Here is a 14741-nt window from a genome sequence, read left to right on the forward strand (position 1 = left end):
GAGACATGGCCTACAGCTAAACGCCAAGAAATGCATAGTCATACCCTTCGGGAAAAACAAGGTTACCCCTAGCTACCATATAGGTGGCAATCCACTGAGCACAGAGGAAGTTACCAGGGATCTGGGGACCCAGGTTGTCAGTAACCGTTCGTTCGACACTCACGTTGCTAAAGTAGTTAGGTAGACCTTCTACATTGCCCACCTGATCATGAAGGGATTCACATCTAGATCAAGGGAGGTCATCGTCCCCCTGTACTCATCACTCATTAGACCTATGATTGAGTACAATGCCCCATTCGGAATGTATCTGACCCGACACCTGCAGTAGCTGGAAAGGCCCCAACAGTTCATCGCCGAAAGGATGCAGGGTCTCATGAATATGTCTTATGCTGCCCGACTGAAAGGACTCCAGCTCTATTCAGTCGCATACCACTTGCTCAGAGGTGACCTGTGCCTGACATACAAGGCCATGTTAAACCCAGATTTGATGACTATGCTTCACCTAAAGAATCTAGATCCTTCGGAACCACAAGGGCGGGAGACCAACCTTGACACGGTCATTAATAGAATGTGCTGGAGGGACAGATTCATCACCCAGAGACTCACTATGCTGTGGAACATCCCGGTACATGTGAGGCAGAGCACCTCGCTGGCCTTGTTCAAGAGGAATCTTGACCAATGGATGGGAGATTGCAGATATACCCCAGGGATTACTTCAGTGTCACTGCTTGACAGAGGTACAGCAATATAATAGGCATAGTTTTCTTCAAACTGAAGGGGTGTTGAAGGCCACATAACTATGGGCTAGGCTTATAGATGCCCTTGGGCGGATAGCCACCTATGAACCTATGTTCATAGTTTGTCCCATTCACACTTGTCTATCCCATGTCCTCATTCGTACGTGGATATTTCTGTGGCACATGACTGAACTATGTATTACCTGCAGGTATGCTGTGTACAGTGCACATATGTCACGGTTGATTACAGTGTATCTGTGTACCTACCTCTGTGATACTGAGGACTACCACACATCCTTCACAGCATTACATGCATATGTCCATACTATTATTCGTTGGCCTGTGGGGGGTTGTCAGAGCGACGGTTACATGTGTCCCTGTTTGTGCACGCATCATGGTGGTCTTTGACCGGCCTCCGTTGCTATCGTGGGATGGACGGTGGTGTTGGTGTGTGTTTGGGTTGTGTTTCCACTGCCGATACGTTAGTGGGGGGTGGGGTTGGCACGTGTTCCTCTTTGCAGGGGGCCCCATCCTGGACATTTGTGTCATGCGTCGACACATGGCACGTGCCATATGTCCTGTGATATTCCCACAGTCGTGTATGCCTTCCTGCATTACTACTGCGTGTTACTGGCAGTTTGTATCTGGTACGCATGGCTATTATGTTGGATAGCTTAGGCTATTCCCATGATATGACATACCCATTCATCCGGGCATATATGTGTTATTCAATCCTTTGCATTGGCTGTGGGTGTTTGGCCATCCGGCACCACTATTATCTACGTGTGATGTCCCACCTTCACCTTCTGTGCATGTGGCACCCTGTTGGGGTGTCCTGCTTGGTGGGCGGATGTTCCGCCCTATGTGTTGTGTTTGACATGTCTGCATAGCTAATCATCGGTACAGTGGCTGCACATACTGCTTTGTCCAGATGTGTACAGTTATGGACACCGTGGCGTGTGAACGCCTATGGGGTTTCGACAGGTCTGTACCACATGCGGGATGTACGCATTCTGCCGACACATTCACATGCAGCCATTTGGATATCAGTATCTGAGGTGGGATGTTGACATGTGGGGTACATATTTGCATGCGTGGCACTGCCTAGGACAATACTGCATACTACATTTGAGGTATACCCACTGTGTGTAGGTGTGCAGCTGAGCAAGGCTGCTAGCTGGGTTGGGTGGACGGTCGTACATGGGTGCGGGTTACATGCTATGATGGGGCTGTTGTGTATTACATTTGCATGCATGGGTTCTGCTTCTGGATATTCCGCTTCGGCATACGCCATCCTATGTGTATCGGCCAGATGCGTTGCTGGGTGTAGTACATGTTGCTATGCACATGTTTGTCTGTGTTTAGGGTATCTGGTTTCCTTCTGGTTGTTATATAGACACGGCTGCCCGGCTGTGTACTCTCACTACTGCTGGTGACCATGCCCATGGGGCTACTTGTGTGTAGGTGCGCGCTGACATGCTGCGGTACACCTTCACTGGGTATGCCCACTGACAGTGCATTGCGTGACGGACACGGTATTACGCGTATCCTTTGTTCCTTGGACGGGTACAATTTGGACTTCGTGGGTTAATGTTTGGTTCTCCGTTTTGTGTAGACGGGTACTATGTTGCATACTCTGCGTACGTTTCATTATCCACGGACACTGGCTGGTGCGGTTACTATTGCAGGCGGCCTGTGACAGTCAGCACTTTAGGTTGCTCCTCCCCTGCCGGCTTGGCCACGCCTACGGGTGCATCCTACTTGGGCTCCCGCACGTGCCCTCTGCACGTGGTTGTGGTTGCGGCGCGCACTCATTACTATGCATGTGGCGCTGCTACGCCGATTATACACTGCACTGCCGGCGCACGCCTTACACTGGCCTTGCGCCGAGCTTCATGAATCCGGGGGAAAGATTCATCTCCAGAATCCAAATCCTTATCTTGATCAGATGAATCCGATTCCTTAGCTCTTTTAGAGGAAGTGGAAGAAGGAAAACCAACAGCAGAAGGTAGTGACAAATGCTGTACAGGCTACAAAGTCATAAGAGCTTTAAAAAGACCTTGAGTGAAGTTTTGCTTTTCCTTCTGGGAGTCTTAGTAACAGGAGCGACATGTCTAATCTTCAGTTTCTTTTAGCAGGAACCTCAGCCCTAGCAAACTTACGAGGTCCTGAACCCTGCCTTACCTTTATAAAGAAACCAGGCATTTTTTCCCTAACAAGCATCTGTGAAACCCTCCTAGGCCCTCTGGAAATTACCAGCTGCAGTTCCTACTCATTCACGGTGGACGTCAGCTCAGCCTCAGAGGAAATGCAAACTGCATGCCCTGTGTTGTGATTGAGGACCAAGCAACTGCTTCTAAGAGTGATTTGGTACTAAACCCTCTGAGGAATGCTGAGGTGGCCACTGCAGCTCTAGTTGAGTGGACATTTATGTGCTTTAGGATCAACTTCCCAAAAGGCAATAGCAGATAGTGTACAAGCCAGTTATGTTTCTACATAGGCTTTCGAACTTGAAAAAGACAATATATCTGTTTATGTTTTGTTGAAAGAGAATTTTAATTGCACTCGAGCAACCAAAGCTTGTAACATCTCTGCCTTACGATTATGGGGATTACAGAAAGAACAGGAAGTCAAATGGCCTGGTTCAAGGAAATGTTAGTTACTACTACTGGCATGACTAAAGGGTTAGCATCCTGGTAAAAAATCAAAAATGGTTCTCTGCACATTAGTGCCTGCAGTTCTGAGATCTTCCTAGCAAATGACAGCCATCAAGGACAGTGTTTTCCAAGATAAGTATCTGGGGGGCTGAAGCAGCTTGTACACAGGGAATCTGAATTAGCTTCTCTAAATCATACCTGATGTAACATGGTGGGATACGGTCCCATATGGGTAGTTATACTCCTTTTAAAAAAGTTTTTCTGGTCATTGAGAATAGATATGAGAATCCATAAGTAGAGAGGCTATGGCAGCAGCAGCATGGACATTTAAAGACGCACAAGAAAGGCCTGTTTTACAGAGTTCTGAGAAATAATTCAAGAACAGTGACAATCAAGTTGCATCCAGGTCCTCGTTTCCGGAGAAGCACCTAAAGGGGAATCTTTCCCATTTGGCTATGTGTAATTTCTTTGTGTTTGGTTTCCTAGCCTCCCTCATATTTTGCAAATCCTTTAAAAATGGGCCCAGAAGGTATATGTGATAGACCATCCGAGCAGTCAGCTTCCGTGTATTCAGAATAGGGTGCAATACAGACTCTTTCCTGTGTCAAAAGGTCCACAGGCTGAGGCAATGTGTTTCGTCGCTGTCCTTGCTACATTTAGCAGGAAGGAAAAAGTACAGTTGTGTACACTTACCATAAATGTAGATGTTGGCGTGTATTCACTGTTGCAGTCATTACATTTAGGTTATCTGGTTGCAGTAGCCCTCAGTCGGCCTGATTAACAAGGTCTTGGGTCCTGTGTCGGTTGCTGTCCCTTTTCCGTGAAGTCAGAAGTAAAAAAACAAGCAGCCGACGCCATTACATCAGATTTTCTTGCCCCAGATGTCAGGTGCCCCCCTAATGGAAAGCAATTACATACACAAAAATACAAGGATATGCCTCCAACAAAAAAGCAAATACACAAAAAAGCTTTTAAGCATAGTAAAGGAAAGTAGAGGTATAGCCAAAAGAAGTTAGGGGGCTGGAGGGAGGCTAACCAGGACTGCAACACTGAATACACTTGAACATCGACATTTATGGTAACTGTACACAACTGTACTATGTTCTTCGTGTTTCACTGTTGCAGTCATGTCATTTGGGTAGATTCCCAAAGCTAAGGTTGGGAGGAAGAATTTAAGTAGCATTAGGACCAGCTATAAGGCCCTGCAAGACTGCAGTGGCAAAGTCAGCTCTGGACTTAGAGAAAATTGGTAAATGATAATGCTTGGTGAAAGTATGTACAGAACTCCAGGTAGCAGCTTCTAGGATGTCCCTGGTAGGGACGCCTCTGAGAAAGGCTGTAGAGGTAGGTGCAGCCCTGGTAGAGTGGGGTCTGATGCCCTGTGGGATAGGTTTTCCATGATGCTTTACAGCAAAAATGAATGCAAAGGCCTATCCATTTAGAAATGGTTTGCTTTGAAATAGCCTTCCCCTCTTTCCCTGCAGCAAATGCCACCAGCAGTTGTTCAGATTTCCTTTGAGGTTTAGTCCTGTCCAAGTAGAAACTAAGTTGTCTGTGCACATCCAAGGAGTGCAGAATCCGTTCCCCTTTGTTCTGTGGATTAGGAAAGAAGGTTGGCAAATGAATGGACTGATTAAGAGCCACACTGGACACCACCAGCATGAAGGAGGGATTGGTTCTGAGGGACACCCTGTCCGCATGAAAGATGATAAAAGGCTCCACTGCCATAAGGGCCTGTAATTCAGATACCCTTCTTGCAGAAGTGATTGCTAAAAGGAATGCTGATTTCCAAGAAAGACATTTTAAATCTGCAGTAGCAGCTGGCTCGAAAGGAGGAAAGTACAGTTTTGTACCTACCATAAATGTAGATGTTCGAGTGCTAATACAGCTGCAGTCATAACAGATGGGTTCTCCTGCCGTCAGGCGGGTCCTCGGTCGGCCGAATTCCAAAGTCTAGGTCCGGCATCAGTTGTCGTCGCTTCTTCCCTGACGTCAGTGCGACAGAGGTATAAAAGAACCAGCCAACGCCATTTTCTTCAGTTTTTCTTGTCCCAGATGTCAGGTGCCCCCAGAAGGAAGGCAATAATAAATCTGTGTGATAATGCAGTGCTATATAATCAAAATACAGTAGTTGCAAGCAAATACATCATAAATGAAAACCCCAATCAGGTTGTATGAGGATGTGTTAGCCTATAGGCCTGTCCCAAGAGGGGAAGGAGGGAGGGAAACCTGGACTGCAGCTGTATTAGCACTCGAACATCTACATTTATGGTAGGTACAAAACTGTACTATGTTCATTGTGCATACAGCTGCAGTCATAACAAATTGGTAGAATCCCAAAGCTAAGAAAGGGGTGGCAGGCACTAGTCGAAGCTAGGAGGAGCCAAAATGCCCTGCAAGACTGCAGTGGCAAAGCCTGCTCTAGATTTGGAGAATAATGGTAGGTTGTAGTGCTTGGAGAAGGTATGCACAGAACTCCAAGTGGCTGCTTCCAAAATATCCTTGGTAGGAACTCCTCTGAGGAATGCTGCAGAGGTGGCTGTGGCCCTGGTGGAATGAGTTCTAATGCCTGTAGGAACAGTTTTGCCATGAAAGGAATAGCAAAAGCGTATGCAGTGGGCTATCCATTTTGAAATTGTCTGTTTGGAAATTGGCTTCCCTTGAGCTCCTACCGCATAGGCCACGAGGAGCTGTTCTGATTTTCTGAAAGGCTTAGTTCTGTCCAAACGCAGGTGTCTGTGGATGTCCAAGGAATGTAGTAATCTCTCCCCTTTGTTTTGAGGATTAGGATAAAAAGTAGGTAAATGTATGGCCTGATTTAAAGCTACCCTGGATACCACTTTAGGCATAAAGGTCGGGTGGGTTCGTAAGGAAACTCTGTCCTGATGGAAGATGATAAAAGGCTGGACAGCCATGAGAGCCCGTAGTTCTGAAACTCTACGTGCTGAGGTGATAGCCAGAAGGAAACCTGTTTTCCAGGACAAATATTGCAAATCTGATGAGGCAGCTGGCTCAAAAGGAGGCAAGGTCAATTTTTCCAGAATGAAATTAAGATCCCAAGCAGGTATTGGTTGTTTCCTTGGAGGCCTTAAATTCTTAGCCCCTCTGAGGAACTGCCTTAAGAGAGGGTGAGAGAATAAAGATGGATCAGTGTTGTATTCTGCAGAAATGGCTGAGGCATGTATTTTGATGGAGGAGAAAGAAAGTCCACTGCTTAGCAGTTCAGCCAAATATTGTAGTATTTGAGGTAAATGCAGTTTCCCAGGATCCTGCCCCTTTTTCTCATTCCAGACACAAAAACATTTCCATTTTGCGGAGTAAGCTTTTCTAGTTGATGGCCTTCTGGCCTCCAAAATGACATCCTGCACCTCCTTGGAGAGTAGGGCCTGTTGAGATGCTAAGGAATCTTCCATGCAGCTAGATTGAGTGTTTTTAGCTGGCTGTGAAGAGGTTTGAAACTGTGCCGAGTCAGAAGAAGAGGCATTAGAGGCAGGGTCCATGGTGGGGAATGCGTCAGGCTCCTCAGGAGTGGGTACCAGTGTTGCCTTGGCCAGTCCGGAGCAATGAGAATCATCTTTGGTCTGTCTGCTTTGGTCTTTAATAGAACTTTGGGCAGCAGAGGGAAGGCATAAACTGTCATTGATGTCCAACTGAAAGAAAGAGCGTCCACTCTCCAGGCCTTTGGATGGAAGATCCTTGAGCAGAATTTTGTCAATTTATGATTCTTGTGGGAGGCAAAGAGATCTATGTCTGGCATTCCCCATTCTTGGATTATTTCTGTAAAAACTTTTGGATGCAATTTCCATTCGTGTGGATCTGTCATATTCCTGCTTAGGTTGTCTGCCAGCATGTTTTCCTTGCCTGGCAAGTACTGTGCTTGTAGTTCCATTTGTAAGTCCATGGCCATGTTCCAAAGTGACATGGCCAGTCTGCATAGGGGGTAAGAATGTGTTCCTCCCTGTTTGTTTATGTACCACATAACTGTGGTGTTGTCCGTTCTTATCAATAATTGACCTGGTTGTAGAAGGTCCTTGAAAGCTATAATAGCATTTATTACTGCTAGCATTTCTTTTTGATTGATGTGAAGGTGCTTTTCTTTTTGGGACCATTTGCCCTGAATGCACAGATCTGTCATGTGCGCCCCCCAGGCGTAGTCCGAGGCGTCTGTTGTGATGACTTGATTTGCTTGAGGCTTGCTGAATGGAAGACCTGTGTTTGACATGCTTGAGCCCACCACAGAAATTCCTTTTGCAGACATGGAATTAGTGGTATTATTGTTTCCAAACTGTGGCTGTGTTGAGACCATATGTTTTTCAGGTACCATTGTAGTTTCCTCATGTGCAGCTTTGCACATGGGATTAGTAAGATGCAAGATGCCATGAATCCCAGAGCCTGCAGGATTTTCCTTGCAGTCAGCCTGGTGCAATTTGCTAGTGTTCTGAAGTATTGTATTAGTTGCCCCTGCTTCTCTGGCATGAGGTAGGCCGTCTGGGTGTTTGTGTCCAAATTGGCACCCAGGAAAATTATCTTCTGAGAAGGTATTAGCCTTGATTTCTTTTTGTTGACTGTGTATCCCAGAGATTTCAATAACATTATTACACAAGCCAGATGTTTCAGAAGAATGTGCTTGCTGTCCGCTTGGATCAGGCAGTCGTCCAAATAGAGGTATATTTGTATCCCTTGAAGTCTGCAGTAGGCAATTACTGATGCCAGGCATTTCGTGAATACTCTGGGCGCAGTAGATAAGCCAAAGGGCAATGCAAAGAATTGATAATGGGTTGAACCTGCAAGAAATCTGAGGTACCTTCTGCAATTCTGTCCGATTGGGACATGCAGGTATGCCTCCTTGAGGTCCAATGTTACCAGCCAAGACTCCTTGCCCAGCATGGGAAGAAGTTGCTGTAGAGTGAGCATCTTGAATTTTGGTACGAGTAGAAATGCGTTTAGGATGGATAGGTCCAAAATAGGTCTCCAATCTTTTCCCTTCTTTGGCACCAGAAATAGCCTGGAATAAAAACCTTGACCTTGTTCGTGCGTAGGTACCTCTTGAATAGCTTTCATGTTTATGAGATCTGCAATTTGTTTTTGTGCCTCTGCCCTTTGATTGTGTGGCAGGTTTGGCATGCCTCTCATCTTTGGAAGGGTGTGAAAATGAAATTTGTAACCTCTGTTTATAATGTCCAGGATCCATTTGTCCTTTGTGACAATATGCCAATTTTTTGAAAATAATGCCAGCTTTCCTCCTAAGGGGGCTGCCGTTTGAAACCTGGTTGGCATGCAAAGGGGAAAGTCATTGGGTTTGCTTTCTGAAAGATTGCGAGTTGTCCTCACCACCTCTTTGTGTAGGGGCTTGCCATTGTTTGCCTCTATACGATCCTTGGGATTGTCCTCTGCCCCTAGGGCGCCTATATCTGTCTCTTTGGGGTCTGTCTGTGGCAGGAAAGGACCAGTTTTTGGAAGGCCAATTTCTACTAAAACGTGGGGGTTGAACCTGTAGAAATTCTTTCACTGTTTGCATTGATTTAGCCTTTTCCTCCATTTTCCTTAATACCTCCTCAGCATTAGCACCAAATAGTACATCCTTTTGAATTGAGGCATCTAGTAATTTAGCTTTGACATGATCAGGCAAGGCTTGTTCCTTGAGCCAGGCATGCCTACGTATGACTGATCCTGTAACAGCAGCTCTACATGAGGCCTCTAGAGCATCAAAACCACATTGTAAGGTGTGCTTACCCACTTGTTCTGCACTATGCATCAAATCCTGCAACTCCTTCAAGTCTGGTTGTGACATTTTACTCTTCAATTGTGATAACAAAAACTGTTGGTATTTTAGCATATGAAACTGACAGTTTAAGGCCCTCATGGATAAGGTAGCTGAGGTACATACCTTTTTTCCCCACCTTTCTAAGGATCTGGAATCTCTCTTGGAGGGCAATGGATTTTTGGCAATGGAGGCCTTAACTCCCTTGGGGCCCTGCGAGATGGTTTCTGGGTCAGCAGCATGGCTTTTGTAAAGAAATTGGTGTGAGTCAGGAACCCTGTAGTACCTGTCAGGCTTAACTGGTGCTGGAGGTAGAGAGTCCGGGTTAAGGCAGGCCTCCGAGTAAACATCATCTAGGATGTCCAAGACAGGAGGTATAGCCAGAGGCCTATGCTGAGGTAACAAGAGAAATTCCCTGAGCCTTTTCTTGGAATCTGAATAATCCTGGCCTTCCCAGTGGAAGTGTTCCCTTAAAGTATGCAGAGTTTCCCCAAATTAGTAATCCTCAGGGGGGGGGGGGGATACAGAAGGGATGGACTCCTCCGCATCAGAGTCTTCAAAAGGGGAGTAAGAATGTTCCTCATCATCAGAGTGCTCTGAAATAATGGAGCCCTGGTCAGAGGAGGGAGAATCTTCCTCCACTCTGGGCCTTTTGTCCGGTGGGGGCTGAGAACCTCTGATTAGAGTAATTAAATCCTCAGCCATTTTAAGCATCTGTTTCTTAGGCATGGGGCCTGTAGATGGGCCCTGTGTAGCTGGTCTCTTAGGGTGCAAGGATGCTTTAGACTTTGTGAAAGCCTTGATGGAGTAAGAAGAGGAAGGTCTGAAGACACCTTGATTGGAGGTGGACCTGTCCACATTCTGAGTTTCAACGCCAAGAGTGGCTTCGGTATCTGTAGTCGGGGTGTGGGCCGAGGAGCCTGTGACCTCGGGCACAGGAGACACCGTCAAAAAGTGTCATCGGTAATCAGGGGCTGCGTAGGCGCCTCACTGAGACTGAAAGTCGGCTTTGGCGTGGTGTCGGTAGAGGCCACGGACCTCGTGTGTCGGTCCTTGTCTTTGCGTTTTTTAGACAAAACCGGAGTCTGAGTATCCGACGACATAGTATAGTTAAATGCTTTCCCAAAATAATGCTGGGCGAACTCCGCCCGACGCTTAATAGTGCATTTATTGAATGTAGCACAAAAGCGACAGATCGAGACGTCGTGGTCTGGTACTAAACAAGGTATACAGAGGGAATGGAAATCCTTATGTGGTATTTGCTTCCCACAAGAAATACAATTATTAACTTTGTCTGACATCGGTCTGAGGCAAGAAAAGTTTCCCCAACGGGGTACTTAGCTTTTAAGAAGACTTCGGTTTCCAAATTTTGTAATTTCAGGAGCTGGCCGACCGGCACTTGCGAACTGCTTCTGCTTCGGGCACCGCGCGCAAGAAAGACTGAAGAAAATGGCGTCGGCTGGTTCTTTTATACCCCTGTCGCACTGACATCAGGGAAGAAGCGACGACAACCGACTCCAGACCTAGACTTTGGAATTCGGCCGACCGAGGACCCGCCTGATGGCAGGAGAACCCATCTGTTATGACTGCAGCCGTATGCACGATGAACATCAGTGAATTTCTCCAAGACAAAGTTAAGGTCACAGGCTGGAGTTGGAGCTCTCCTTGGTGGCCTTAAATTTTTGGCCGCTCTGAGGAACTGCTTGAGCAGTGGGTGAGAGAAGAGGGGAGGTTCTGTGTTATGAGCTGAAATGGCAGAGGCGTGAATTTTGATGGAGGAAAAGGACAAGACCTTGTGAAGCATCTCAGTTAAGTATTGTAAAATCAGAGGTAAATTGGGGGCTGCTGTGTTCATCCCTTGAGATTGGTTCCAGGCACAGAATCTTTTCCATTTCGCAGCATAGGATTTCCTAGTACTAGGTCTCCTTGCCTCTAAAATGACATCCATCACTGGTTTACTCAAGGATGGTAAAGGAGAGATTAGGTATTTAGCTAGGCTGCTAGGTTTAGTGTTTGAAGCTGAGGGTGCAGAATCTGGACCTCCTGCTGAGATAACAGGGAAGATGTCTGAGGCAGGGGCCATGGGGCCAACCGTGACACGCTGCACAAGAGGGGGTACACCAGTGTTGGCGTGGCCAGTCTGGTGCAATTAAAATTGTCCCTGGCTTGTCCTGTTTGATCTTTAGTAGCACTTTGGAGAGCAGAGGCAGAGAAGGAAAGGCATAAGCTGATAGTTTTTCCAGCTGAAGGACAGAGCATCCACTTTCCAAGCTAGTTTGTGGGGAACCCTTGTGCAAAATTTGTCCAACTGATCGTTCTGGGGGGAGGCAAACAGGTCTATATCTGGACTCCCCCATTTGCTTGTCAACATGTTGAAAATCCTTGTTTCCAGTTTCCACTCGTGTGGGCCCATGAGGTTTTCTGCTTAGTCCGTCTGCCAGTGTATTTAGTTTTGCTGGCAGGAATTGAGCTTGTAGATTCACTTGGTAGCCCAAGGCTGTGCTCCACAATGTTATGGCTAGTCTGCAGAGGGGGTAAGAATGCGTACCCCCCTGCTTGTTTATGTACACATAACTGTGGTGTTGTCATTCTTTACCATTAGTTGTCCTGGAAGGATGTGATACTTGAAGGCTGTCAGAGCATTCTGTACAGCTACCATTTCTTTTTGATTGATATGTAGGTGCATTTGACTTGGGTTCCATTTGTCCTAAATGCATTTCCCTGCCAGGTGAGACCCCCCATGCATAGTCTGATGTGTCTGTTAGGGTTTGGGCGGCAGGGAGTAGCATGAATGGTAATCCCTTGTTTTGGTGACAGGCCACTGCTTACCAACGGAACTCTAGGCGTAGGCAAGGTATAATAGGAATCATTGCTTCTAGATCCTGACAGTGTTGACACCATAGGCTTTTTAGATACCGCTGTAGTTTCCTCATATGCAGTCTTGCATATGTAATTAGAAGAATGCAGGAGGCCATGAACCCCAAGGCTTGCAGAATTTGCCTTGCAGATAAGCAGGGTTTTTGTGGCCACTTGTTTGAAGTAGGTTGTCAAATGAATCTGTTTCACTGGCGTGAGAAAAGCCATCAGGGAAGTTGTACTCAAGCTTGCTCCCAGGAATATAATTTGTTGACAGGGTACCAGGTGTGATTTCCTTTTGTTTATGGTGTACCCCAGACAAGTCAGCACCCTTTGTACAAAGGCCAGATTATTCAAAAGTATGTCCTGGCTTTCTGCCTGAATTAGACAACCATCCAGGTATGGGTATATTTGAATGTTTCTTTGTCTGCAAAATGGAATAACTGGGGCTAGGCACTTTGTGAATACCATGGGCGCAGTAGATAGGCCAAGGGCAGTGCAAAGAACTGATAATGCATGTAGCCTGCTTTAAAGCATAGGTATCTTCTGCAAGATTCCCTGATAGAGATATGCAGGTATGCCTCTTTTAAATCTATTGTTGCCAACCAAGCATCCTTGCCTAGCATAGGAAGCAACTGGTGAAGAGTCAGCATCTTGAATTTTGGAATCCCCAAAAAGGTGTTTAGAGTAGAAAGGTCCAGGATAGGACGCCATGAATTGTTTTTTCTGGGTACCAGGAAAAGTCTCGAATAGAAACCTTGTCCCTTTTCCTCTTCTGGTACCAACTGAATAGCCCCCATGTTTAAGAAAGAAAGTACTTGCTTTTGGGCCTCTGCCCACTGATTTGGGGGTAGATCTGGCCACCTGCTTGGTATTGGTAACGTGTGAAATCTGTATCCTTGGGATACTATATTTAAGACCCATTTGTCCTGGGTTCTGAGTTTCCAGTTTTTGGCTTGCGGACCAAATCTTTCCGCCTAAAGGAGCATTCAGTTGGAAAGTGCTTGGAAGTTTTAAAGGCAAGTCATTGAGACAATTTTCCGTAGGGGGGAGTCTTACTACTCCCAGATTTGGATGCGGAAGCCCCCCACTGCTTAGTCTTGTGCGTACCTTGTGACTGAAACCTAGGGTTTTCTACTGTGTCTGGGTTTGGATTGAGAAGATCTGGAAGGGGCCGGAAAGGACCAATTCTTAAGTGGGCCAATGCCTACTAAATCTTGGAGGCTGAACTTGTAAAAAATCTTTCACAGTTTGCATAGATTTAGTTTTATCTTCCATCTTTTCAAGAACTTCCTCAGCTTTGTTGCCAAACAGGCAGTCCTGATTTAAGGGAGCATCCAACAGTTTAGCTTTAACATGATCAGGCAAAGATTGCTCCTTAAGCCAAGCATGCCTTCTGAGTACAGACCCAGTGACACCAGCCCTACAAGAGGCCTCTAATGAATCAAATCCACACTGCAAAGTACGTTTTCCAACCTGTTCAGCAGAATGCATTAAATCCTGTAATTCTTTATTTTCAGCACAGTCAGGAATCAACATCATTTTCTGTTTAAGCACTCCATTAACATGTTGTTGATACTTCAACATATGAAACTGACAATTTAAGGCCCTAATGGCCAAGGTTGCAGAAGTGTAAACCTTCTTACCCCATCTATCCAGCACCCTGGAGTCCCTATCAGAGAGGGTAGGATTTTTAGCAGTAGAAGCCTTAATCCCCTTGGGTCCCTGTGAAATAGTCTCTGGATCCGCAATAGGATTTTTAAAAAGGAACTTGTGAGAATCAGGGACCCTGCAATATCCATCAGGTTTTCCTGGGAGCAGGAAGCAAAGAATCAGGGGACCAACTAGATTCCGAAAAGGCATCTTCAACAATATCTAGTACATGAGGTATATCTAAAGGGCCTATACTGAGGCAGAAGAAAGAAAGAAATCCCTACACCTCTTTTTTGAATTAGAAAAATCCTGGCTTTCCCAGTGAAAATGTGTGCATGGTTTCACCAAAGAAAAAATCCTCTGGCTGGGAAGTACAGGAAATAGGGTCCTCTGCATCAGAATCCTCATAAGTAGATAAGGGCAAATCCAGATCTTCAGAAGAATCAGAAAAATCAGAATCCTGGTCAGAATATTCATAAACAAATTCAGTCCTAGGTCTCTTAGAAGGGGGTGATTGGCTTCCCCTGATTAGAGTTACAAGATCTTCAGCCATTCTTATCATTTATTTAGGCATAGAGGCCTGTGCATGCGGCCTGGGCATCGGTTTCTTAGGTATGGTTCGAGATTTAGGAATTAAAGAAGAAGGAGGTGTTGGTTTAAAATGCAAGTCCGTAGGCTTGAATACACCCTCAGAAGCTGGTGCCTGCACAGCAGCTCCGGACCCATCCAAGGTAGAGACATCCACAGGTTCCACAGTTGAAGCATCTCGCTGCATACCAGACTCCGAATGGGTCTCAGTAGAGGCCTGCAAATCAGAAGTAGTGGGTATCAGGGGCTGCGAAAGCGCCTGGGTACCGACGAACTGGCGACTGGCTTAGGAGAAGTGTCGTCGGCAGCTTTGGACCTTGACAGCTTGTCTCTGTCTTTATCTTTGCGTTTTTTCGGAATTCCGATAGTCAGATAGCTAACAGATGACATTTTTGGATAACAGAACCAAAATACTTAGAAGCAAAAATATACAGACGACGGATAGTGCATTGCTTAAATAAGGCAGAAAACAGACGGCAAGGTACGTCG

Source organism: Protopterus annectens, chromosome 5.part0, assembly GCF_019279795.1.
Source record: "Protopterus annectens isolate FY-2018-M chromosome 5.part0, PAN1.0, whole genome shotgun sequence".
NCBI lineage: Eukaryota > Metazoa > Chordata > Ceratodontiformes > Protopteridae > Protopterus > Protopterus annectens.